The sequence below is a fragment of the Ovis aries genome, chromosome 2, assembly GCF_016772045.2.
Source record: "Ovis aries strain OAR_USU_Benz2616 breed Rambouillet chromosome 2, ARS-UI_Ramb_v3.0, whole genome shotgun sequence".
In the NCBI taxonomy this organism is placed as follows: Eukaryota; Metazoa; Chordata; class Mammalia; order Artiodactyla; family Bovidae; genus Ovis; species Ovis aries.
In genome coordinates, this window is record NC_056055.1 from 47,426,653 (window position 1) to 47,451,835 (window position 25,183).

The 25,183-nt window shown below is 42.3% G+C and overlaps 1 pseudogene; it reads left to right on the plus strand.

Annotated features, from left to right (window-relative positions):
• The window catches only part of LOC101102295 (putative serine protease 47), a 38,574-nt pseudogene extending 16,559 nt beyond the window's left edge, over nt 1-22,015 (plus strand).
• Nucleotides 22,016-25,183: the final 3,168 nt, after the last annotated feature.

A 25,183-nucleotide genomic window follows, 5' to 3' on the forward strand; every position in this document is an offset into this window, starting at 1 on the left:
AGGTATGATCTAAATCAAATCCCTTATGACTATACAGTGGAAGTGAGAAATAGATTTAAGGGACTAGATCTGATAGAGTACCTGAAAAACTATGGATGGAGGTTCGTGACATTATACAGAAGACAGGGATCAAGACCATCCCCAAGAAAAATAAATAAAGCAAAATGGCTGTCTGAGGAAGCCTTACAAATAGCTGTGAAAAGAAGAGAGGTGAAAAGCAAAGTAGAAAAGGAATGATATACCCATCTGAATGCAGAGTTCCAAAGAATAGCAAGGAGAGATAAGAAAGCCATTCTCAGTGATCAATGCAAAGAAATAGAGGAAAACAATACAATAGGAAAGACTAGAGATCTCTTCAAGAAAATCAGAGATACCAAGGGGACATTTCATGCAAAGATGGGCTCAATAAAGGACAGAAATGGTAGGGACCTAACAGAAGCAGAAGATATTAAGAAGAGGTGGCAAGAATACAAAGAAGAACTATACAAAAAGATCTTCACTACCCAGATAATCATGATGGTGTGATCACTCACCTAGAGCCCAACATCCTGGAATGTGAAGGCAAGTGGGCCTTAGGAAGTATCACTATGAACAAAGCTAGTAGAGGTGATGGAATTCCAGTTGAGCTATTTCAGATCCTAAAAGATGATGCTGTGAAAGTGCTGCACTCAATAGGTCAGCAAATTTGGAAAACTCAGGAGGGGCCACAGGACTGGAAAAGGTCAGTTTTAATTCCAACCCCAAAGAAAGGCAATGCCAAAGAATGCTCAAACTGTGGCACAATTGCACTCATCTCACACACTAGTAAAGTAATGCTCAAAATTCTCCAAGCCAGGCTTCACCAATACATGAACCATGAACTTCCAGATGTTCAAGCTGGATTTAGAAAAGGCAGATAAACCAGAGATCAAATTGCCAACATCCACTGGATCACTGAAAAAGCGAGAGTTCATCTATTTCTGCTTTATTGACTTTATTGCTTTAAAGAAAGCTGAGCAAATTGATGCTTTTGAACTGTGGTGTTGGAGAAGACTCTTGAGAGTCCCTTGGACTGCAAGGAGATCCAACTGGTCCATCCTAAAGAAATCACTCCTGGGTGTTCATTGGAAGGACTGGTGCTAAAGCTGAAACTCCAATATTTTGGCCACCTGATGCAAAGAGGTGACTCATTTGAAAAGATCCTGATGTGGGAAAGATTGAAGGCAGGAGGAGAAGGGGATGCCAGAGGATAAGATGGTTAGATGGCATCACCGACTCAATGGACGTGAGTTTGGGTAAACTCCAGCAGTTGGTGATGAACCGTGCTGTGGTTCATGGGGTTGCAAAGAGTCGGACACGACTGAGTGACTGAACTGAACTGAACTGAACTGATACCTGAAGGTGAAAGTGAAGTTGCTCAGTCGTGTCTGACTCTTTGCGACCCCATGGGCCATAGCCTACCAGGCTTCTCCGTCCATGGGATTTTCCAGGCAAGAATACTGGAGTGGGTTGCCATTTCCTTCTCCAGGAGATCTTCCTGACCCAGGGATTGAACCCGGGTCTCCTACATTGTAGGCAAATGCTTTACCATCTGGGCCATCAGAGAAGCCCAAAAGAAAGTGAAAGTCGCTCAGCTGTGTCCGACTCTGTGACCCCATGAATCGCAGCACGCCAGGCCTCCCTGTCCATTACCAACTCCCGGAGTTCACTCAGATTCACGTCCACCGAGTCAGTGATGCCATCCAGCCATCTCATCCTCTGTCGTCCCCTTCTCATCCTGCTCCCAATGCCTCCCAGCATCAGAGTCTTTTCCAATGAGTCAACTCTTGGCAATGAGGTAGCCAAAGTACTGGAGTTTCAGCTTTAGCATCATTCCTTCCAAAGAAATCCCAGGGCTGATCTCCTTCAGGATGGACTGATTGGATCTCCTTGCAGTCCAAGGGACTCTCAAGAGTCTTCTCCAACACCACAGTTCAAAAGCATCAATTCTTCGGTGCTCAGCCTTCTTTACAGTCCAACTCTCTCCACATCCATACATGACTACTAGAGAAACCATAGCCTTGACTAGATGGACCTTAGTCGGCAAAGATGTCTCTGCTTTTGAATATGCTATCTAGGTTGATCATAACTTTTCTTCCAAGGAGTAAACGTCTTTAATTTCATGGCTGCAATCACCATCTGCAGTGATTTTGGAGCCCCCAAAAATAAAGTCTGACACTGTTTCCACTGTTTCCCATCTATTTCCCATGAAGTGATGGGACCGGATGCCATGATCTTCGTTTTCTGAATGTTGAGCTTTAAGCCAACTTTTTACTCTCTTCTTTCACTTTCATCAAGAGGCTTTTTAGTTCCTCTTCAGTTTCTGCCATAAGGGTGGTGTCATCTGCATATCTGAGGTTATTGATATTTCTCCCGGCAATCTTGATTCCAGCTTGTGTTTCTTCCAGTCCAGCATTTCTCATGATGTACTCTGCATAGAAGTTAAATAAGCAGGGTGACAATATATAGCCTTGACGTACTCCTTTTCCTATTTGGAACCAGTCTGTTGTTCCATGTCCAGTTCGAACTGTTGCTTCCTGACCTGCATATAGATTTCTCAAGAGGCAGGTCAGCTGGTCTGGTATTCCCATCTCTCTCAGAATTTTCCACAGTTTATTGTGATCCACATAGTCAAAGGCTTTGGCATAGTCAATAAAGCAGAAATAGATGTTTTTTCTGGAACTCTCTTGCTTTTTCCATGATCCAGTAGGCCTCTCTATAGACCAGTCCAGCTTAGGGGCATTTGGAAGTGGGAGTTAACCCAAGAGTCAATTTCCCTTCAATTTCACCAGGCATGAGCTAGTTAAGAGTACCAATAGAAAGGCTGGAGACAGTTCCTTAAATTATGTCTTCTTCCAGTCTTATTGCAGGACATGTGTGAGGCATCTGATCTTCATCATAAGACAAATTACTGAGATAAACTGCAGAAACAACCCTGGAGTGTCCTTTGAAAGTGAAGTCGCTCAGTCGTGTCTGACTCTTTGAGACCCCATGGACTATAGCTTACCAGGCTTCTCCGTCCATGGGATTTTCCAGGCAAGAGTACTGAAGTGGGTTGCCATTTCCTTTATTTAATTAAATTTTACATCAATATACCCTTCCCTGGTGGCTCAGATGGTAAGGGATTTAGTGCTTTTCTAGACCGGAGGAGATGCAAGGATTGATATCATAAAATCTGTTCCTTAAAACATCCAACTATCTAAAGACCTATCCCACCGGACTCCCTGGAGCACAGAGTGCCTCACTCCACCCTGAACTCCCTCAGGGATTGTTGAAGGTCAACAACTATAGCAGCATGGGGTTTGATCTCCCTAGAGGCAGTTGGCAAATGCATTCATTGTCCAGTTGTTGGCAATGCTCTCAGTCAGTGCCAATTTGTAGTTGACAGCACCGAGTTGAAGGCAATCAGCAATAGGACGAACTGAAGTGTTTCTCACTGACACTCACTTTCCTAACATCCCCAAACTGTTACTGAAGTACAGCTCAAACACTTCAATTCTAAGATATTTTGAATATATGTATATGCATAACTGAATCATTGCTGTATGCCTGAAACCAATATGGCATCATATTAATAAATCAATTAGTGTTGTTCAGTTGCCCAGTCATGTCCAACTCTGTGACCCCATGGACTGCAGCACGCCAGGCCTCACTGTCCTCACCATCTCCCGGAGTTTGGCCAAGTTCACGTTCATTGCATCAGTGAAGCCAGCCAGCCGTCTCATCCTCTGATGCCCTCTTCTCCTTCTGCCCTCAATCCTTCCCAGCATCAGGGACTTTTGCAATGAATTGTCTGTTTGCATCAGATGACCAAAATACTGGAGCTTCCACATCAGCATCAGTCCTTCCAGTGAATATTCAGGTTTGATCTCCCTTAAGATTGGTTTGATCTCCTTGCTGTCCAAGGAATTTTCAGGAGTCTTCTCCAGCACCACAGTTCAAAGGCATCTATTCCTTGGCATTCTACCTTCTTTCAATTCAGTTCAGTTCAGTCACTCAGTCGTGTCCGACTCTTTGCGACCCCATGAATCACAGCACGCCAGGCCTCCCTGTCCATCACCAACTCTCGGAGTTCACTCAGTCTCACATCCATCAAATCAGTGATGCCATCCAGCCATCTCATCCTCTGTCGTCCCCTTCTCCTCCTGCCCCCAATCCCTCCCAGCATCAGAGTCTTTTCCAATGAGTCAACTCTTTGCATGAGGTGCCCAAAGTACTGGAGTTTCAGCTTCAGCATCATTCCATCCAAAGAAATCCCAGGGCTGATCTCCTTCAGAATGGACTGGTTGGATCTCCTTGCAGTCCAAGGGACTCTCAAGAGTCTTCTATTTATATTTAAATAGTTTAGACTATTTATATTTAAAAAGAGCCCAGGTACGAATTCCCAGTTTTCTCTCTCTCTCTACCACCATGACTGTGGAAGCTTCTGCCCAAAGGGACCCTCCACCTCACCCACGTTGTATATAGAGAATCAGCAGAAATAAACTTGCATTTTATTGAGGTTTAAAAAAAAAACTAATATATTCTATATTTACCTCATTCAACTTAAGGAAAAGAGCAGACTCAGTGGTAGAAATGTGTCCCAACCTGAGGCATACTTATCTCTTTATTGTGTTTTTCAATGTACACATCCCTAAATACAAACCCAGGACCTGCACAAAGAAGATAAGAGACTTTTTATAATGGAAAGATAACTATGATAAGGAAAACTAAACACAACATCACATGTTTAGTGCCATGTCATCCTGCCCAAATCGTCAGTTAAATGTAAATATTAATCCAAATTAATTTCTGGATAGCATCGTATCCCATTTTGTAAAAGTTCATCACTTCCTTCCTGTCATCATCTCTGTATACACAAGTCTGTCTTAGATTTTTAATTTTTCAAGATGAGATGTCTACTTTAACAATTCGCCAGAGAACAGTATATTGTCACCAGTTTAAGGTGGATCCAGGGGATTTTAACAAAAGTGCTTTTCTAAGTCTTCATTATAAAGCAACTTAAATAGGAGAGACTGCAGTGGCATATCCTCTGAAACATACTTTGAAAATAAGCATATTGTTAATCAAGTCTGATTTTTTTTTTCAAGTTGTTCACGATTTCTTTTAATTTTTAAAATTTTTAATTGGAGAATAATCCCTTTACAATATTGTGTTGGCTTCTGCCATACATTAACATGAAACCATTCAGATTTCAAGTGACTTTTATTTTCTACATCTTGCTGAGTAGAATGATTTTCTTTAAGTTTGTTGCATATGCATGGGTGTGCATATGCATGTGCATATGAAAATTACAGAGAGAGACACATCACTATGGATTGTTATCTGATTACTGTGTGATTATTATTACTAGTATGGCTATGTGGTTATGGCCAATGTTTTATACAGGACTTTTATACTATAATTAAATGAGCCTGTACACTTCCCTTAGCTGAGGTTCAAGTCTTGAGAACACTGAATCACTTCCCAAGATATCCGTGCCCATTTCCAAGACAGTCCTCTGAGGAGTTAGCTGTCCTTCCAAGGAAGAGGGATGCGGGGATGGGCCAACCCGAGAATCTCAGGCCTGACAGCCATGAGCACAGTTATCACTGCAGTGCAAGCATGCATGGTAAGTGGATTCAGTCATGTCCAACTCTGTGCGACCCTATGGACTGAAGCATGCCAGGCTCCTCTGTCCATGAGATTCTCCAGGTAAGAATACTTGAGTGGGTTGCCATGCCCTCATCCAGATCATCTTCCTGGCCTGGGGATCGAACACACATCTCCTGTGTCTCCTGCACTGACAGATTCATTACCTCTGTCCCATCTGGGAAGCCCAGTTGTCACTCTAGACCTTCATCAAAATCTCATTACCAGTAGGTGAATGTACTCAATGAGTTAATGAGAGCACAGGGAAAGTGCTCAAGGTCTCCTTGCCAGATGCTATTCTTCCACACATTTGGAGGAAACAACCTAATAGTCCTTTGCTGGTACCTGCCATTGTGAGCTGCACCATGTGCATTAACCCAGATGTGAAATGAAGCCATGACACTGTGGTTCCCGCCAGCCTGTGAAGGAATCAAAGGTCACCCCAAGGAAAGTGATCACTGATAGAACAGACCAAGGTTTAAGAATAATATAGGTCATGAAAATTAAATACAAGATGGATGCCCAAAACTTCAGCATCTCTGCACTGGTGCCAAATTGAATCTTGAAGATAAGAGTATTGGGTGAAGTAGCAAAGAAGAGTTTTATTCCTTTGCCAGGCAAAGGAGGACACAGTGGCCTTCTGCCCCTCAAAACTGTGTGGCCCAACCTGGGAGGATTTAGTGAGGAGTTTTAGAGCAATGGTTCAAGGGCAGGGTGGTGACAAGGATTAGGGTGTGTGCAGCACCTTCACTCCTTTAATCTGACCTCAGGTGGTTTCCTAAACTTGCTGAGTTGCTCTGGTTTCTTTAATCTGGCCTTAGGTAGCCTTCTCTGGAATGAAGAATGCTAACATCTTCCCTTGGTTAGGGGTTTCAGTTTTGTAGAAGAGCTCAAAAATACTGTTATGTGTACCCCTTGAGGTGGAACCAGGACCCCGCTTCAAGGCTGCACTATTGTTTCTTGGATGCTCCTCCCTTGTCTCTGCCTCTCCTCCCTTCCCTGATTAGAAACTGTTTGAATCTGCCCTTCAGGACTCAGGGAAGGTCATAGAGGCTGTGGTCCATTTCCTACAAACAAGACATGGTGGACAGAGATGCTTCCATGCCCAGGAGCTCCAAAGTGTCTCACTTGGTTTCAAGATGACTGGGGTGACATTAAGCATACAGTATAAACTTTTAGGCCTATATTAATTTTCTAGGGCTAGCATAACAAAATAGCACATTCTGGGGCCTTAAACAATAGACATTCATTTCCTCACAGTTCAGAAGACTGGAAGCCCAAGATCAAGGTGTTGCAGGGTTGGTTCTGAGTCCTCTCTCCTGGGGTTGTAATGACCTCTCCTCTGGGTTTGCATCCCTGATGTCTCTTCCCCTTGAACACAAATCATACCAGTGAGGACTCTACTCTTATGACTTCATTTAACCTTGCTGCTACTGCTGCTAAGTCGCTTCAGTCATGTCTGACTCTGTGCGACCCCACTGACAGCAGCCCACCAGGCTCCCCTGTCCCTGGGATTCTCCAGGCAAGAACAGTAGAGTGGATTGCCATTTCCTTCTCCAATGCATGAAAGTGAAGTCGCTCAGTCGTGTCCAATTCTTCGCGACCCCATGGACTGCAGCCTACCAGACTCCTCCGTCCATGGGATTTTCCAGAAAAGACTACTGGAGTGGGGTGCCATTAGCCCTTTAAAGGCCCTGTCTCCAAATACAGTTATGTTGGGAGCTGGGCTTCAACATATGGATGGGGGTGGGATGGGGGAGGATGGGCACCAACTGGCTCTTAACAGGGCTACAGAGAGTTAAGAAGTAGCCCCAAGATTCACGTGATTCATAAGAACAATGTTTTCCAATCTACATTTATTTCCTAATTTTTTTTTTCTGGTTTACCAGACTAGATATATACAGAAATGATGGAAAAATACATCTTCCTGTCATCAAGGCATTCGTTAGGTATTTTATAACTGTCTGTAAAGATGAAAGACTTTTGGGTAAGTGCTGGTGGGGTGACTTAGAACAGCCTAAGCAGGAGTGCTAAACAAGGGACCCTCTTGATTCAGCACACTCACCAAAACCAGAGCTTCCAGCTGGCCCTGGAGTACAAATTTTATCAGGGACTTCAATGAAGACAGGATGGTAAATAAAGAAATCTCAAAGTTTCGTTTGTCCCAGGTGCTGAACAGTAAGAGAGGGAGGATTACCCTAATGCTGACTTTGGCTGCACTGACAGTGGTGTGGGGTACTAGCTAATGAAGCAAGGGTGCCTCTGCACCTTAAGGAAACCAGCTGGAGAACTATATGTAGATCTGGTCAGTGTGCACAGACAGCCAGCCACACACCAGAGCACTTCGCCTGCAGTGGTGGGATTTGGGAATGGCACCATGTGAGGAACGTGGAGAAAGCAAGCAGCTTCCCCACATCTGAAGGGCTGATCTGGGTGGACTGTGTTACCTCTCTAGAGAAGATCACGGAGAAGGAGAAAGAACTACATATTTGCAATTCGGAGGCCTGGAACCAAGACAAGGATTCTCCACATTTAATTGGTTGCAAACTGCGTTGAACAAATGACACTGTTGAGTCCCCATTTCCTCACCAATAAATGGGACAATACAACCAGCAGCACTGTTTTAGTATTTTACACATCAAATTGAAAACAGTGATCACCCCCTGGGCAGGGAATTAGGATGAAGGATAGCCTAAGCGGAGGTTCTAATATCGACACCTGGCATTTTTACAAAGAAAATACCTTTATATGCTACTTGTATAATTAAACATGTATTTGAAATTCAGGCAGTGAATGAAGAGTGTTTTTGATCAGATGAAACCAAGTAATATCTATGAAATTACCTTTTATAACTTTAAGGCAGAATGTCAGAGAGTTTATGATGCTAACCTAGCACTGTGATTCCTGGGGACAGCCATGACAAATAAAAATCTGTGATTGCACATATATGTGCATATACCTACTTCAGTATGGACTGTGTGCATCTACACAACATACAACAAAGATACTCTATAGAAATACACAGATATTGAACCCTGTTTCCATAGACAAATGGTGACAGTGATTCTATGAGTTTAAAAACTAGTCTATAATATTTCTGTACACATCTCATTAATATAGGATTATGTACTAAATCTCTAGGTGTTGGAGAGTTTTTTTTTTTAATTGAAGTGTAACTAATCTTTAACATAATGTCAATTTCAGATTCAGGACATAGTGATTTGATATTTCTACACATTACAAAATGATCAGCACAATAAGTCTAGTTACCATCTGTCACCACGCAAAGATATTACAATATTATCATCTATATTCCCCATGCTATACATTTCACCCCCAAGACTCTTATTTTTTAACTGAAAGTTTGTACCTTTAATCTCCCTCAACAATTTCACTCTTCCCTTCTACCCTCTGGCAGCTACCTACTTATTTTCTGATCGTAATTGTGTTTCTTATTTTGTTATGTGTGTTCTTCTGTGTTGCTTTTTAGACTCCAAACATCAGTAAAATCATCGATGTGTGTGTTTTTCTGTATGACTTATTTCACTGAGCCTAATACCCCCTTGGCCCATCCCTGTTGTTGCAAATGGCATGATTTCATTTTTTTTTTTTTTATGATTGAGTAATGTTCCATTCTCTCTATGTACTACTCATCCATTCATATATCAATGGACACACAGACCGCTTCCATATCTTGGCTTTTGTAAATAACTCTGCAACGAATAAGGGTACATATATTTTTTAAATTGTGTTTCGTTTCCTTTGGGAAAATACATAGATGTGGAGTCCCTGGATTATATGTTGTTGTTATTGTTGTTGTTGTTCAGTTACTAATCCGTGTCCAACTCTTTGCGACAGCATGAACTGCAGCATGCCAGGCTTGCCTGTCCTTTACTATGTTCCTGAGTTTGTTCATGTCCATTGAGTCAGTGATGCCATCCAACCATCTCATCCTCTGTTGCCCTTTCTCCTCTTGCCCTCTGTGTTTCCCAACATCATGACCTTTTCAATGAGCTGGCTCATCACATTAGGTGGAGCTTCAGCTTCAGCATCAGTCTTTCCAATGAATATAAAAGGTTGATACCCTATGGATTGATTGGAATGATCTCCTTGAGGTCCAAGGGGCTCTCAAGAGTCTTATCAAGCACAACACTTTGAAAGCATCAGTTCTTCAGTGCTCAGCCTTCTTCATAGTCCAACTCTCACATCCATACATTACTACTGGAAAAACCATAGCTTTGACTATATGGACATTTGTTGACAAAGTGACGTCTCTGCATTTTAATACACAGCCAAATTATATGATAGTTCTATTCTTAATTTTTTGAGGAATCTCCATGCTGTTTTCCACAGTGGCCCCATGAATTTCCATTCCCACCAACAGTGCACAAGTGTTCCCTCTTCTCTATATCTTTGCCAACATGCTATATGTTGTCTTTTTGATAAATCCATTTCGACAAGTGTAAAGTGACATCTCTTTGTGGCTTTTTGCTATAGTGATGTTGAACATCTTTTCACATGCCTTTTATCCCTCTATATCTTCTTTGGGAAAATGTCTATCCAGGTTCTCTGTCCACTTTTTATTTGGGTTGTTTGCTTGCTGATCTTAAGTTGTAGAAGTTTTCTGCATCCTTTGGATGTTAATCCCTTATCAGATACAGTATGTGTGCATATCTTCCCCCAGTCAATAGTTGGGCTTTTCATTTTGCTCATAGTTTTCTTTACTGTGTAAAGGTCACTGTGGTTTCAGGTCTTTTATTACAGTCTTTAATCCAATTTGAGTTTATTTTTCTACTTAGTGTGAGAAACTTTTACAGTTCTTTTCTTATAGATGTAACTGTCCAATTTTCTCAACATTGTTCATTGAAGTGGGAATCTTTTCCCATTTGTATGTTCTTCCCTCCTTTGTCATAATTAATTGATCATAGAAGGGTGGATTCACTTCTGGGCTCTTTATTCTGTTCCACTGATCTACATCTCTGTTTTTGTTCCAGGACCATGCTGTTTTGATTACTGTAGCTTCATAGTATAATTTGAAATCAGTGAATGTGATGTCTCCAGCTTGGTTCTTCTTTCTCAAGATTGCTTTGGCTATTTGGAGTCTCTTATTTTGGTCAACTGTAATACAGACACCTCTGTATAGCCACAAATAAAGTACAGCATAAAAGTTCAAGTTCTAGAGTTTAAATAACTACCCTGTGCCTTACTGTTTTTGTAAATTGGCCAAGTTACTAACTTTCGACGTCTAAGTTCTCTTATCACAAACTGAGCATATTAATAGCTCCCTCTTTGCTACAAAAAGTAAATGGGATTATACATGATGTACGCAATACACAATGTTCCTGATACACAATAACTATTCAATAAACGCTAGTTGTTTAGGAAAAAAAAACACAAGGATATAGGGAGAAAGTTCCTAGCAAAAACGGCCTACTTCTAAAAATAATACATAGCTCAAATCAACTGCTTAACATTACATAGAAAAAGAATAATAAAGAAAATCCAAGATTAGTAGAAAGAGGGAAATAAGAAAGATCAGAACAGAAATAAAATAGAGACTAAGATACAATAAAAACATCAGTGGAATTAAGAACTGAAAAAATGAACAAAATCGACAAATCTTTAGTTAGACTCATTTAAAAAGGACTGTAATAGACAAAATCAGGAATTAAAAAAGCAATATAATACCTAATGCCACTGAAAGACAAAGGATCATGAAACTGTTATGATTGATTAATATGTCAATCTAGATAGCATAGTAAAAAGCAGAAACATTACTTTGCTAACAAAGGTCCATCTAGTCAAGGCTATGGTTTTTCCAGTAGTCATGTATGGATGTGAGAGTTGGACTGTGAAGAAAGCTGAGTGCTAAAGAATTGATGCTTTTGAACTGTGGTGTTGGAGAAGACTCTTGAGAGTCCCTTGGACTGCAAGGAGATCCAACCAGTCCATTCTAAAGGAGATCAGTCCTGGGTGTTCTTTGGGAAGAATGATGCTAAAGCTGAAACTCCAGTACTTTGGCCACCTCATGCGAAGAGTTGACTCATTGGAAAAGACTCTGATGCTGGGAGGGGTTGGGGGCAGGAGGAGAAGGGGACAACAGAGGATGAGATGGCTGGATGGCATCACAGACTCAATGGACGTCGGTCTGAGTGAACTCCGAGAGTTGGTGATGGACAGGGAGGCCTGGCATGCTGCAATTCATGGGGTTGCAAAGAGTTGGATACGACTGAGCGACCTAACTGAACTGAACTGAACTGAATATGTCTACAATTTTGACAACCTAGAGAAACTGAATAAATTCCTAGAAACATACATTTTACCAATATTAAATCATAAAGAAAAAGCAAACCTAAAAAGACTCATTAATACTAATGAAACTGAATCAGGAATCTAAAAACAAACAGGAATCCACGAACAAACTAAGAAGGTTTATCTATCAAATTTTCACAAAAGAATTAATACCAATTTTTCTTAAACTTATTAAAAAACAGAAAAGGGATAACTTCCAAACTTATATTATATTACGAGGCTAGCATCACCCTGTTACCAAAAAATGAGAACAACATGAGAAGAAAAAATACAAACCAGTATCACTGATAAACACAGCAGTAAAACTTCTCAAGAAGATAGTCACAAAACAAATTCACAATACAATTAAAGGCTCATACACGATGATCAGCTGAGATTTATTTCAGGAATGCAAGGATGGTACAACATCAGGAAATCAGTGTATGTGACTTACATACACTGTAAATGTAGGGTAAAAACATATGATCATCTGAACAAATGTAGAAAAAACTTTTGACAAAATTCAGTATCCATTTATGACTTAAAAATCCAATAAAGTGAGCATGGAGGTGAGAGAGTCATTTCCTAGGCAGGTTGATAAGAAGTCTAGGGGTCCCCAAGGAGAGAGGGGTCTGGAATTCTCAAGGAGGAAGAAAGGACGAACTTTCTTTTTCTACATTCCTTACGATTATATAACAACAATGTATTCTGCCTGAGGACAGTCTCTGGATTAAACCCTCTGGCTAATTCCATTATCCTAAAATGTATATTTTGGAGTAGGTCTGATGAGGTCTTTACAATCTCCAGACATTCTTTGGATTTACTGGAGAGTATATAACTCCATCGTTAACACTAGCAAGGGGGTACTCTTTCTGCCCCCTTCTGATGCCTATGTCAGAAGCTTTCTCTATCTCCTTTATACTTTAATAAAACTTTATTACACAAAATCTCTGAGCGATCAAGCCTCGTCTCTGGCCCCGGATTGAATTCATCTCCTCCTGGGGCCAAGAATCCAGGCGTTGTGATTCAACAACAACCTTTCAGAGGGAAAATAACAAGATGAAATAAAGCCACTTATGACAAGCTCACAGTTATAGTGCATAACTAAAGCTTTTCCTCTAATCATGAACAAGACAAAAATGCCCACTTCTGCCAGTTTATTCAATACAGTGTTGGAAGTCCTAGCCAGAGAAATTAGGAAAGAAAAAGAAAAATTAAAATCATCCCATTAAAAATGAAGAAGCAAAATTGTCACTATTTTCAGATGATGGAATATTATTTATCAAATACTCTAAGGAAGGATCAATCAAGATGATGGTAAGAAAATGTGGAACTCACCATAAAAACATCAAAAATACATCTACATGGAGAATAATTCTCGATGAAACATAACAGGAAATTGGATGAAAGTTTCCAAAAGAACCAAGACAATCAGGAAGAAGCATAGGTAACCAAGCAGGAAGGGAAGAAAAACACTCTTGTTGACATTAGTGCTTTGGAAGACACTCAGAAGAAAAGGGAAAATACACAGCTGGACACCCACTCTGGGGAGGGATTCCTAAGACCCACAGATTGAATTCCTACTCCTGGGGTCTGATGCAGGGGAGACAAAGCTCTTGGTTGGTGGATGGACTACTGGGACAAACAGATAAGCAGTGGGAAGCCTGGACTTTGCTCATGAGAACAGTATGTGCTGGCCTGTTCCTGAGGCAGAGGGTAGAGAATCCTATTCTACCAGCTGCTGATGTTCTCATGATCACCTTAGAACATGCCCCATTCCTAGCAAATATTCTGGTACTGTTCACTCCATGCCAAGGTGTGGCATTGAACCTGGAGCAATGACAGCCAGAGATAAGACCTGACTGTGGAAGGCAGAAGTAACCTGATCTTGGGGAACAGCCTGGGTGGGGCAGAAAGAGCAGCTATGCTTGGTGCTTACTCAGCAGGCATCAGAAGCAGCCCAGATCTCTGGTAGCAGCCACTCCATGACATCTTGTCCCTCAGTACATGCTAAGAGATCACAAAGGCCCTATGGCTCCACAACTGTGCAGGAATGGCAGAAACTAGGGGCAGTGATCAGCTGTGAAGATCAAAGAGGGCCTGGAACAGGCTGAGTCTGTGCAGAGTGAAAGAAGTAAATATGGGTGCCTGCCCATGCAGAGCACCTGCAGACCTCTGTCTGCAGAAGATGCAAGTGAAGAGCCCCCAAACGCCCCAACTTGCTTCAGCACTTTGCCCACTCTGGGACAAGGGATCTGGTAAAGGGAGAGAAGAAAACACACTCAGAGGAAATAGAGCCAATTGGCCCCAACCCAATACAATAAGAGTATGGGGCTTTAACACCTCAATTATATCAATGGTCTTCATTGGTTCAGTAGACTAACTCGGCTCCATATATATCTATAGTACAATGCATCCCAAAGTAGCAGAATATACACTCTTTTTAAGTATCAGTTCAGTTCACGTCAGTTCAGTCACTAAGTCATGTCCAACTCTTTGCGACCTCATGAATTGCAGCATGCCAGGCCTCCCTGTCCACCACCAACTCCCGGAGTTCACCCAAACTCACGTCCATCGAGTCGGTGATGCCATCCAGCCATCTCATCCTCCATCGTCCCCTTCTCCTCCTGCCCCTAAGCCCTCCCAGCATCAGAGTCTTTTCCAATGAGTCAACTCTTCGTATGAGGTGGCCAAAGTATTGGAGTTTCAGCTTTAGCATCAGTCCTTCCAAAGAACACCCAGGACTGATCTTTAGAATGGACTGGTTGGATCTCCTTGAAGTCCAAGAGACTCTCAAGAGTCTTCTCCAACACCACAGTTCAAAAGCAGCAATTCTTCGGCACTCAGCATGCTAGGCCACAAACAAATCCCTATGAATTTGAGAAGCCAGAAAATATAGAAAGCTTTTTTCTCTTATCACAACAGTATGAAACTAAAAGTAAATTGCAGAAAGAAAATGGGAAAAAGCATGAGGGACTAAATATGCTACCAGAAAAAAAATTGGTCAGTGAAGATCTCAGAGAGAAAATTGGAAAATATCTTGAGACTAATGAAAATGGAAATGCATTACTCTAAACTATATGGGATGCAGCAAAATCAGTTTGAAAAGTTCATAGTGATAAAAACTTCCTCAAAAAACAAGAAAACTCTCAAATAAATAACCTCCCTCCTAAAGTAGTTATAAAAATAAGAAATATAAAAGCCCAAAGGTAGCAGAAGGCAGGAAATAAAGGACAGAAATAATAGAAAAGATCAATGAAATCAAGATTTTTTAAAGATAATAAAGTTGATAAGCCTATAGCCAGGCTCACCAAGAAGAAAAGAGGTAAGTCACATAAACAAAATTAAGAAATGAAAGAAGGTAAATGAAAACCAATTGCACAGAGACACAAAATATCATAAAAGTACAATATGAACAGCTATATGCCAACATATTAGCAGCAGAAGAAGAAAGGGTGAATTTCTAGAACATACAACCTTCCAAGACTTGATCAAAATAAAACACACATCTTGAACAGATCAATCACTAGTAATGGTACTGAATTTGTAATTTAAAAAAAAAAAAAAACCCTCTAAGCAACAAAAGTCCCAGACTGGACAATTTCACATGCGATTTCTATCAAACATACAAAGAGGTCATACCTGCCCTTATCAAACTTTCTTGCCTGGCGAATCCCATGGTCTGAGGAATCTGGCAGGCTACAGTCCATAGCGTCTCAAAGAGTTGAACATGACTGAAGCGACTTAGCATGCACGCATGCACACACAAGTTGGACTTAATAGATGTAGGACATTGACTGCAAAAACAGCAGTATATACATTCTTTTCTAGTGCACATTGAACAGAGCAAGTGCTAGGCTGCAAAACTCGTGTCAACAAATTTAGGAGGGTAGAAATGATGTCAAATTTTTTATAACAACAGTATAAAACTAGAAATTAATTTTAAGAAATGTTAGAAGAAAACAAAACATATGGAGAGTAAACAATATGCTACTGAGAAAACATAGTGTCAGTGAAGAAATCAAAGAGGAAAACAGAAACTAACCTGAAGCAAGTGAAAATAAAGCTACAACCTCCCTAAGTCTATGGCACGCAACAAAAGAAGTTTTTAGAGTCGAGCAATACAGGCCTACCTTAGGAAACGAGAGGAATCTTAATGAACAACCTCACCTACTATCTACAGGAACTGGGAGGGAAGAAGAAAATAATAAAGATCAAAGAGGAAATAATAAGAGAAATACCAAAATCTTCATAGAAAGATTAATGAAACCAAGAGCTAGGTTTTTGAAAAGATAAACATAATTCAAAACCAGTTTCAGAAAGAAAAAAGAAAGAACACGACAACAAAATAAAAAATGAAAGAGGAGAAATTATAACATACCATAGAGCTTAAAAAATCATAGACAATACCACAAACAGTTATGTGAAAACAAATTGAACGGTGAGAAGAAATGAATCAATTTATAGAAATTGATCATCCAACACTCAATCAGAAAGGAACAGAAAATCTGAGCAGACTGATCGCTAGTCGTAGAGTGTAACTGAAATAGTAAACAACACCTTCCCAGCAAACCAAAGTCCAGGACTGACAGCTTCAAAGGAGAGTTCAGCAAACAATGTACACTGTACCATACAATGTAAACAGTCATGTAAACTGGTGAAGTCACTATGGAAAATAGTATGGAAATTCCTCAAGTAATTTAAAATGGAACTACCATATTATTCAGCAATTTCATTTCTGGGCATTTATCTGATGAAAATGAAAACACTAATTAAAAAAATATATGCACTGCTACATTCACTGTAGCTGATATTTACAGTATTATTTACAGTAGCTGATATATGTAAGCAACCTAAGTTCCTGCCAATAGATGACTGGAGAAAGATATGGTGTGTGTGTGTGTGTGTGTGTATTACTCAGTCATAAAATAATGAAATCTTGCCATTTGTGATAACCTGGATGGACCAGAGGGATGCTAAGTGACAAAAGTCAGAGAAAGATAAATATTTTATTAGTTCATTTATGTGAGGAATCCAAAAACAAAAATATAGACAAATAGAACAGAACAGAAACACATTTGTATATACAAAGAACAAATAAGTGACTGACAGAAGAGAAGAGGTTCAAAGAAGAGAAATGGTGAGGGCACAAATTTCTGCTTGGAAAATAAATGTCATACATATGGACATTTATTCTGGTTGGAGTCATAGGTATGAAATTGTACAATGTGAGGAATATAGTCAATAATTAGGTAATATCTCTGTATTACTGATTGTAATGAACTTAACACTGGGATCATTTTGAAATGTCTAGATATATCAAATCACTGTTTTGCATAACAGGTACTAATATAGTGTTCAGCTCAATTATACTTCAAAAACAAACAAAATCTCATAGAAAAAGAGAACAGATTTGTACTTGCCAGAGGTGGGGAGTAAGTGGAGGGGGAAATTAGACATAGGCAGTCAAAAGGTGCAGATTTTCAGTTTCAAGATAAATACAAACTCTGGATGTAATGTACAATATGATAACTATACTGAACACTACTTCCCTGGTGGCTCAGATGGTAAAGAATCTGCCCACAATGCAGGAGACCTGGGTTCGATCCCTGGGTTGGAAAGATCCCCTACAGAAGGGAAAGGCTATCCGCTCCAGTATTCTTGCTTGGAGAATTCCATAGACAGAGGAGCCTGGAGAGTTAAATCTATGGGGTCTCAGAGTTGGACATGACCTAGCGACTGAGCACATCCAGCACGTGAGCTGACTGAGAGCCTCACCAGAAACCCAAGAAGCCTGTGTCCCTCTACCTCCTTCCTCCGTCCTACACCAGGTTGCTAGGTCTCCCAATAAGAAGCTTGTCCTTGAAAGGGGTCTGACTACATACTTTCCCAGCTTCCAGTTATCTTACCTCCATGTGCTGACTGTGATTCTCCCCTTTGGGACACTGATGGGCCCTTGAACATCTTCAGCTACCGGGAAGTACCAAGAACAAAGAGTGTGGCTGAAAAAAACCCACAAACTTTGAGAAGCAATCAAGAACCCAGGCTGAGCTGATTGGTGAGTCTCACCTTCAATGTGAAACGACTCTCTCAAGACTGGGAGAGGTGGCTATCTTATCTACTGTGCAAAACCAACAGAGAGAGTGAGGGAAATTAAATAAACAGAGGACAGTGTTCCAAACAAACAAAAATAAAAAAAAGATCAGAAACAGTCCTTATTCTTATGAACAGAAGTGATTTACATGATACAGAGTTTGAAATAATTGTTAAAAACATGTTCACCAAGATCAGGAGAACAATATGTATACAAAACAGGAATTTCAATGAAGAGATAGAAAAAAATTATTTTTAAGCACCAAACAGAAGCCACAAATCTGAAGGATATAGCAACTGGACTGAAAAATCAACCGAGAGATTCGACAATGGACTAGTGGAAGGGAGAATCAGAAAACTTGAGGACAAAACTGTGGAATTCACCTCCTCAGAGAGAAAGAAGAAAAATTGAAAGAGTGAAGTTAAGCACACTAAATTAAGGGACACCATCAAGTGGACCTACGATATGAATTATAAGGGAGAAAGGACAAGAGGCAGAGCAAGGGGCAGAAAGTTAATTCAGAGAAACAATACCCAGAAAAACTGTCATTCAGAATTGAAGGAGACATTGAATTTTCCAAACAAGCAAATGTTCATCACCATTAGATCAGTCTAATAGGAAATGTTAAGAGGGGTTCTACAAGCTGAAATGAAAAGATGCTAATTAGGAAAAGGAAAATATATCAAAGTATATAACTCCCTGGGACAGATAAGTACACAGTTAAAAACAGAAAACTCTAGTGTTGAAACGGTGGTGAGTAAAGCATTTATATAATACATCACATATGACTCATATATCACTTATAAATTCAGTATGAAAGTCAAAACATTAAAATATCAAAATAATGATAACTGCAAGATGGACTAAAGGAGACATGCTTGAAGAATTAGATGAAAATATGATTTTCATTTATTCATCTAAGTAAAAGAGACACTCCATGAATAGCTACAAATTATTTTTAAAAAGTAAACTAATAAAAATCCTAGAATTGAAAACTATAATTATTAAAATGAAAAATAGGTTCAATATCACACTTGAGACGGAAGCAGAAAGAATCCATAACCTTGAAGATGAATTCAGGAAATCAATGTAAAATACAAAGAGAAAAGATGTTGAGCGGAAATGATCTACGGCATCCATTCAGCACACCATCAAATGTGGAAGGAAAGAGACTCTGAGAAAGAAGGGAGAGGAAAGGGGACAGAATAAAATTACTTGTAGACATAATGGCTGAAAGTTTATAAAATTTTGATGAAAAACACTCTCCAGATTCAGAGTTCACCTCTAGAAAAATGAAACAGATCCACTCTAAGACACATCTTGGTCAAGCTGTGGAAAAACAAAGGAAAAAAAGTAGCCGGAGAAAAACTATTCTCCATATATGGTGCTGCTGCTGCTAAGTCACTTCAGTCGTGACTCTGTGTGACCCCACAGAGGGCAGCCTACCAAGCTCCTCTGTCCATGGGACTCTCCAGGCAGGAACACTGGAGTGGACTGCCATTTCCTTCTCCTCTCCATATATGAAGAGACCACAATAAGATTAATCACTGACTTCCAGTCAGAAACGGCAGAGGGAAGGCTGTGAGATGCCACATTAAAAGATCTGAAAGAAAAAAATTGTCACCCAAGGATTCCATGTCTATTAAATCAGAAAAGATGGCAAAATAAAAATATTCCCAGATAAACAGAGGCTGGGAGAACTGACTGCTAGCAGTCCAACATATAAAAAATACTGAAAGATAACATTTGAACTGAAAAAAAAGAAAAAACTTGGTTCTTAGATTTGAAAACACTGGGCTGATTTGTTCAAAGGATGTATGTGTATCTGTACAAGGTGTTCCAAAACTTTTTGTTCAGTGTACTGAGTTCAGAAAACAAGGATGCTGGGAACTTATGAAAAATTTACCCTGAAGGTTTAATTTGCATTATATTTCATAGCCTTGGAAATTTCAAAAAATTTTTACTAACTTTTAATTCCTGGTAGTTGAATATAGTCAAAATTAACTGAAATTTAAAAAAATATATCATAAAAGTAAAAATACCTGGGATTAATCAAAGTTACAGGGAGAACTCCAGATTTTTTTAAGTATTGATGGGACTCAAGCAATGATATCAAAGGAACCTGGAATTCTCTCAGTTCTAGGGGGAAAGAAGCAACACTTGACTAATGTCTCTTAACAGGATGAGAAGGTAGGATGGGAAGGCTCAGTGGAAGGGAGATGAATGAGGCTGCGGGGCTGGATGGTTAGGGAGGGGCTATAGTCCAGCCTCCTCCTCTGCTACTCCCTCTTACTCCCAAGGGCCCTTTGTGACCAGACCACAGCTCTATGATGTGAGCCTAGTACTTTAGTCCCCAAGTGCACACACCCTGTGCTCAGTTGCCTGAGGGCAGTGGTATGATTCAGATGAAGGAAAATCCTCTCCTTTATCTGAAAAGTACTTTTGATACTTGGCTGAACTCCAGCTCCCCTTTTGGGGCGATCGATACCATCCTTGCCTTTCTGTTTGGACTGGGGCTCTTTTTCCTGATCCTTCCCTACCTGGAGAATAACCCATCCTTTCCTCCCCTTAGGAAACATGGAAACATCAGAAAGGTATGGAACCCTTGGTCCAGACTCACAAGCATGTGAAATCTTTTTTATTATGATTTCTACTTTTCTGAATCAACCAGAGATTCTTGCGGTGGGAAAGAACAGGACATCTATTTCCAGGGAAGAATAGAACATCATGCCTCTAGGGACAAACCAGGCCGGGCAGGAGATAGAGTGAACACTAGGATTTCTACCCAAAGATCTCAGATCAGGCGTCCAGGTGTGGCAGGGGCTCCAGGGCATATCCCAAACAAAGTGACCAGGGGTTGAGGATTGGATACTTAGTTCAGTCTCAGGAGAGGACAGGACTCTCTAAGCACTAGTTCAGGAGCTGTGAACCGTGTCTCAGGGTTGATCTTCTGGCAATGCTGAAGCCCCAAGAGCCTCAGAGCAGGGGCTGGTATCAAGAAGTTCCATCTACCTGATGGAGCTAAGATTCACCCACAGTCTGAGAATGTGTGTATTTCTTGAGTAGAGGAACAGTGACGAAAGAAGTACCTCTCACATTGAAAATTATCTTTTGTTCTTCAAAGAAGGAAAACAGAAAATATTTTATCCACTTTAAAAATGAGTGAAAGGAAAGAAACATCACAGAGCTCTGTCAGTGAAATGTAGAAAGTCATATTATGTATGGACACTAGTGCCTGATGCTTGTCTAGAGAGGGGAGACTGAGATTTGGGTCTTAAGCTGTCATTTTGTCTCTCTCTCTCAGCATCAAATGGAACGAAGGGGAAGAAGCAGGAGCAGCAAGAGAAATGGAGCTTTGAAAGGTGAGTTCTGACATCCAGCCATGAGTGCCCCCAGAGTTGGTCCCCACCTCTCTGGCCATGAGGCCCAGCTCCACAGACTCGGAGCGGGCCAGTGGCTGGACTTCTTCCTTGAGAAACAGAGCCCACAGGGAGGCTTCTGAGAAGGACAGCAGAATCCAGATACTTCCCAGATTCCGTGTGTAGAATGTAGCTGTGAGGGGCCTGGAAAAGACTCTGTACCAAAGGGGTGTGTGGGCTGTATTGGACTAATAGCACCTGGATTGGGAGGGGTGAGCTCTCCAGGACACATAGAACACATGGTTTAACTTTGCTCAGATTCAACTGCAAAGTGATACCTGCCCATGGTATACCTAGACTCCAAACATACCCCAGTTTCAACCACCACCTCAAACTCACATGGAGACCCAGGTCCAATCCCAACTCTTGGCTCAAACCATGCCTCACATTCAAGTACCACTTCAGGCCCACATGGAGACCCAGGTTCCACCCCTACTCCAGACTCCATCCATGTCCCAGTATCAACCGCCACAACCTCGAATTCACATGGAGACCTGGGTCTAATCCCAACTCCTGGCTCAAACCATGCCTCAATTTCAAGCACCACTTCGGGCTCACATAGAGACCCAGGTTCCACCCCTACTCTGAACTCCATCCATGTCCCAGGGTCAACCACCACAACCTCAGGCTCACATGGAGACCCAGGTCCAACACCTACGCTGGACTCCAAACATACCCCAGTTTCAACCACCACCTCGAACTCACATGGAGACCCAGGTCCAATCCCAACTCTTGGCTCAAACCATGCCTCAGATTCAAGTACCACTTCAGGCCCACACAGAGACCCAGGTTCCACCCCTACTCTACAGGTAGGTTGTGAGGGCAGCAAGCAGTAAAGGATATGGAAATTTTGAGTGATAAACCCTTTCACGAGCTTCACCATCACTGTCAGGGATCATGTGGTATTGGACACTGGTGCTTGGGCTCCAATCCGCAAATGGTGCCCCTGAAAGAGACGATGCACTCAACTTCATGTAAGACCCCTAGGCTCCTATCTTCACCACCATGACCCAGTCTGCTGATTTCCAGCTTGCAGAGATTGCCTGGAAGCACTGGAAGAGGTCTGGGACCTGACTTCACTTCTGCAAAGGTAGAGAATCTACCCTTTCTTTCTAGGGGGTTCTTCTAGAGCCTATGGTGTGAGCCCAGGGATACTGGCAGCCTGGGGCTGAGCTGGGGGGAGGAGTCCCGGGGGCGGGGTATGGCTATCACCCTGAGGTGAGGAACAGCAGGAGCATTGTGAAGTCAGTACTGGGGCCATGCAGGGCCGTGGGGTGCAGATGCCCACCCCTGCCTGGCGTGTCTGGTCCTCCTGGCCTGGCAGCTCCTGGCTGAAGCTTGTTCTTCATGTCTCCTGCAGACACCTAGGGAGGTTCCCTGACAAGGGCAGCTTTCATCAGGTCTCATGTCAAGATTCACCTGGTGAGGTTTGCAAAGCAGTTTCTGCTGGACCCCACCAACCATGCAGCGAAGAGGCAGCTCCCACCATTTCCCCAGCTCCTCTGACCAAACAACCTCTACCATGGGCTTCTACCATTTCTCCAGGCTCAGTTTCCACTTACTCAGAGTCATACCTGAGTGCCTCTCCAACACCAGAGCATTTATTTCCCCTGGACAGCCTTTCACCCTGGCCACTGGCTCTTTCCCCTTCCCCACCAAGGCCCACTCATGGGAGAGCCTGCTCTCTACCTCCAGCACCCTGCTCTGCCCCAAAACCATCAGGCTCCATGATGAGTCTCACTCAGGGTGACTCTACAGCACTCGCACTGGGCACCATCCAACACAGGTCATCTCCACACTCCCCTTGGAGAGCAGCCATCTCAGGCATTGTCTGTTCAAGCAGTCCTGGATCAGCCCTGGCCTGGTGGCAGGAAGCAGCCAAAGCGTGGAGCTTCTCCACCTTGACACACTTAGAGTCCCAGAAAGAAAGCCTTCCCCTCTCCCCACCAGAGGCCTCATTCTTGGGAGATCCCAGAAACAGGCAGGTAGAGGCTGGTAGCCTCGCTTTTATCAACCCTGATGTCCAGGAGCTGCTAGAAATACTAATCACCAAGAGAGTGGAACTGAAGTTTTGGAAAGAGAAAGAAGAGGAGGAGGAAGCAGGCTACCACCTGAATTCTTCGGGGAAGAGGATCGAGTCACTGGGTTACAAACAGGACACCTTGGGTCACCAACACTTCTGGAACATAAAAGGCAAACGTGAACAGCTGCTTGGTCCTGAGAAGCCCCGATATCCTGACACTTTGGGGGACTGCCTACAGAAGACATGCAGCCAGCTCTTCTGGGGTCTCCCTTTTCTGCATAGTGAGTCTCTTGTAGCTGCTGTCACACTACCTGGGTCAGCTCTAGAGTTATGCCCTGTCTTATTTAATGAACACTCTAAAGCCAAACCATTCCATCTTCCAGCTAAAGTGACTTCAAAACTGTCATTGGCCAAGCACTTGACCCACCCTGTCACCCAGGCTCAACCTCAATCCTTGACTCCAAGCATGCCCCAGTTGCAGCCATCACATCTGGGTCACATGGAGACTCAGGCCCGACCCCTACCCTTGACTCCAATCATGCCACAATGTCAACCATCATCTGAAGTTTCCATGGAGACCCAGTCCAGTGCCCAAATCTTGGCTTCAACCATGCCTCACTCTCAACCACCAACTTGGGCTCACATGAAGACCCAGGTTCCACCCCTACTCCAGACTCCATCCATGTCCCAGTGTCAACCACCACAACCTCAAGGTCACGTGGAGATTCAGGACCAGTCCCGACCTTCGACTCCAAACATGCCCCAGTTTCAACCACCACCTCGAACTCACATGGAGACCCAGGTCCAATCCCAACTCTTGGCTCAAACCATGCCTCACATTCAAGTACCACTTCAGGCCCACATGGAGACCCAGGTTCCACCCCTACTCCAGACTCCATCCATGTCCCAGTATCAACCGCCACAACCTCGAACTCACATGGAGACCCGGGTCCAGTCCCAACTCCTGGCTCAAACCATGCCTCAATTTCAAGCACCACTTCGGGCTCACATAGAGACCCAGGTTCCACCCCTACTCTGGACTCCATCCATGTCCCAGGGTCAACCACCACAACCTCAGGCTCACATGGAGACCCAGGTCCAACACCTACGCTGGACTCCAAACATGCCCCAGTTTCAACCACCTGTTTGGGCTCACATGAAGACCCAGGCCCAACCCCTTCCTTGGGGAGGTAGAGGTCAGGCAACCATGCCTCAATGTCCACCAACATCTAAGATTTCCATGGAGGTCCAGGACCACCAACAACCCTCAACTCCAACCATGCCTCAGTTTCAACCACCTCCTCGGGCTCATATGGAGATCCAAGCCCAACCGATACCCTTGAATCTAAACATCCCTCTCTGTCATCCATCTTCTCGGGCTCATATGGAGATCCAGGCCAGACCCCAATCCTTGACTCCAGTCATACCCCTATATCATCCACGACCTCAGGCTCAGTTCGAAACAACTGTCCATCCATCACCCTCTCGCCTAGTCCAGTCATCATCATCTCAACACCAGATTGGGTCCACTGAAACATCTTGCCCTACAGTCCAAAATAAGGCATCGTCTTTCAGTTCAAATGCAATTGAAAACCTGGAAAGTCACTTCTGGAAAAAACAACTGGAAAGAGGGAGAACTTTACCCTCTTTGGTTAAAAATTCTCAGCAAGTCTTTAGCCAGGTCAGTCCCAACCTACCCCAGGAGAC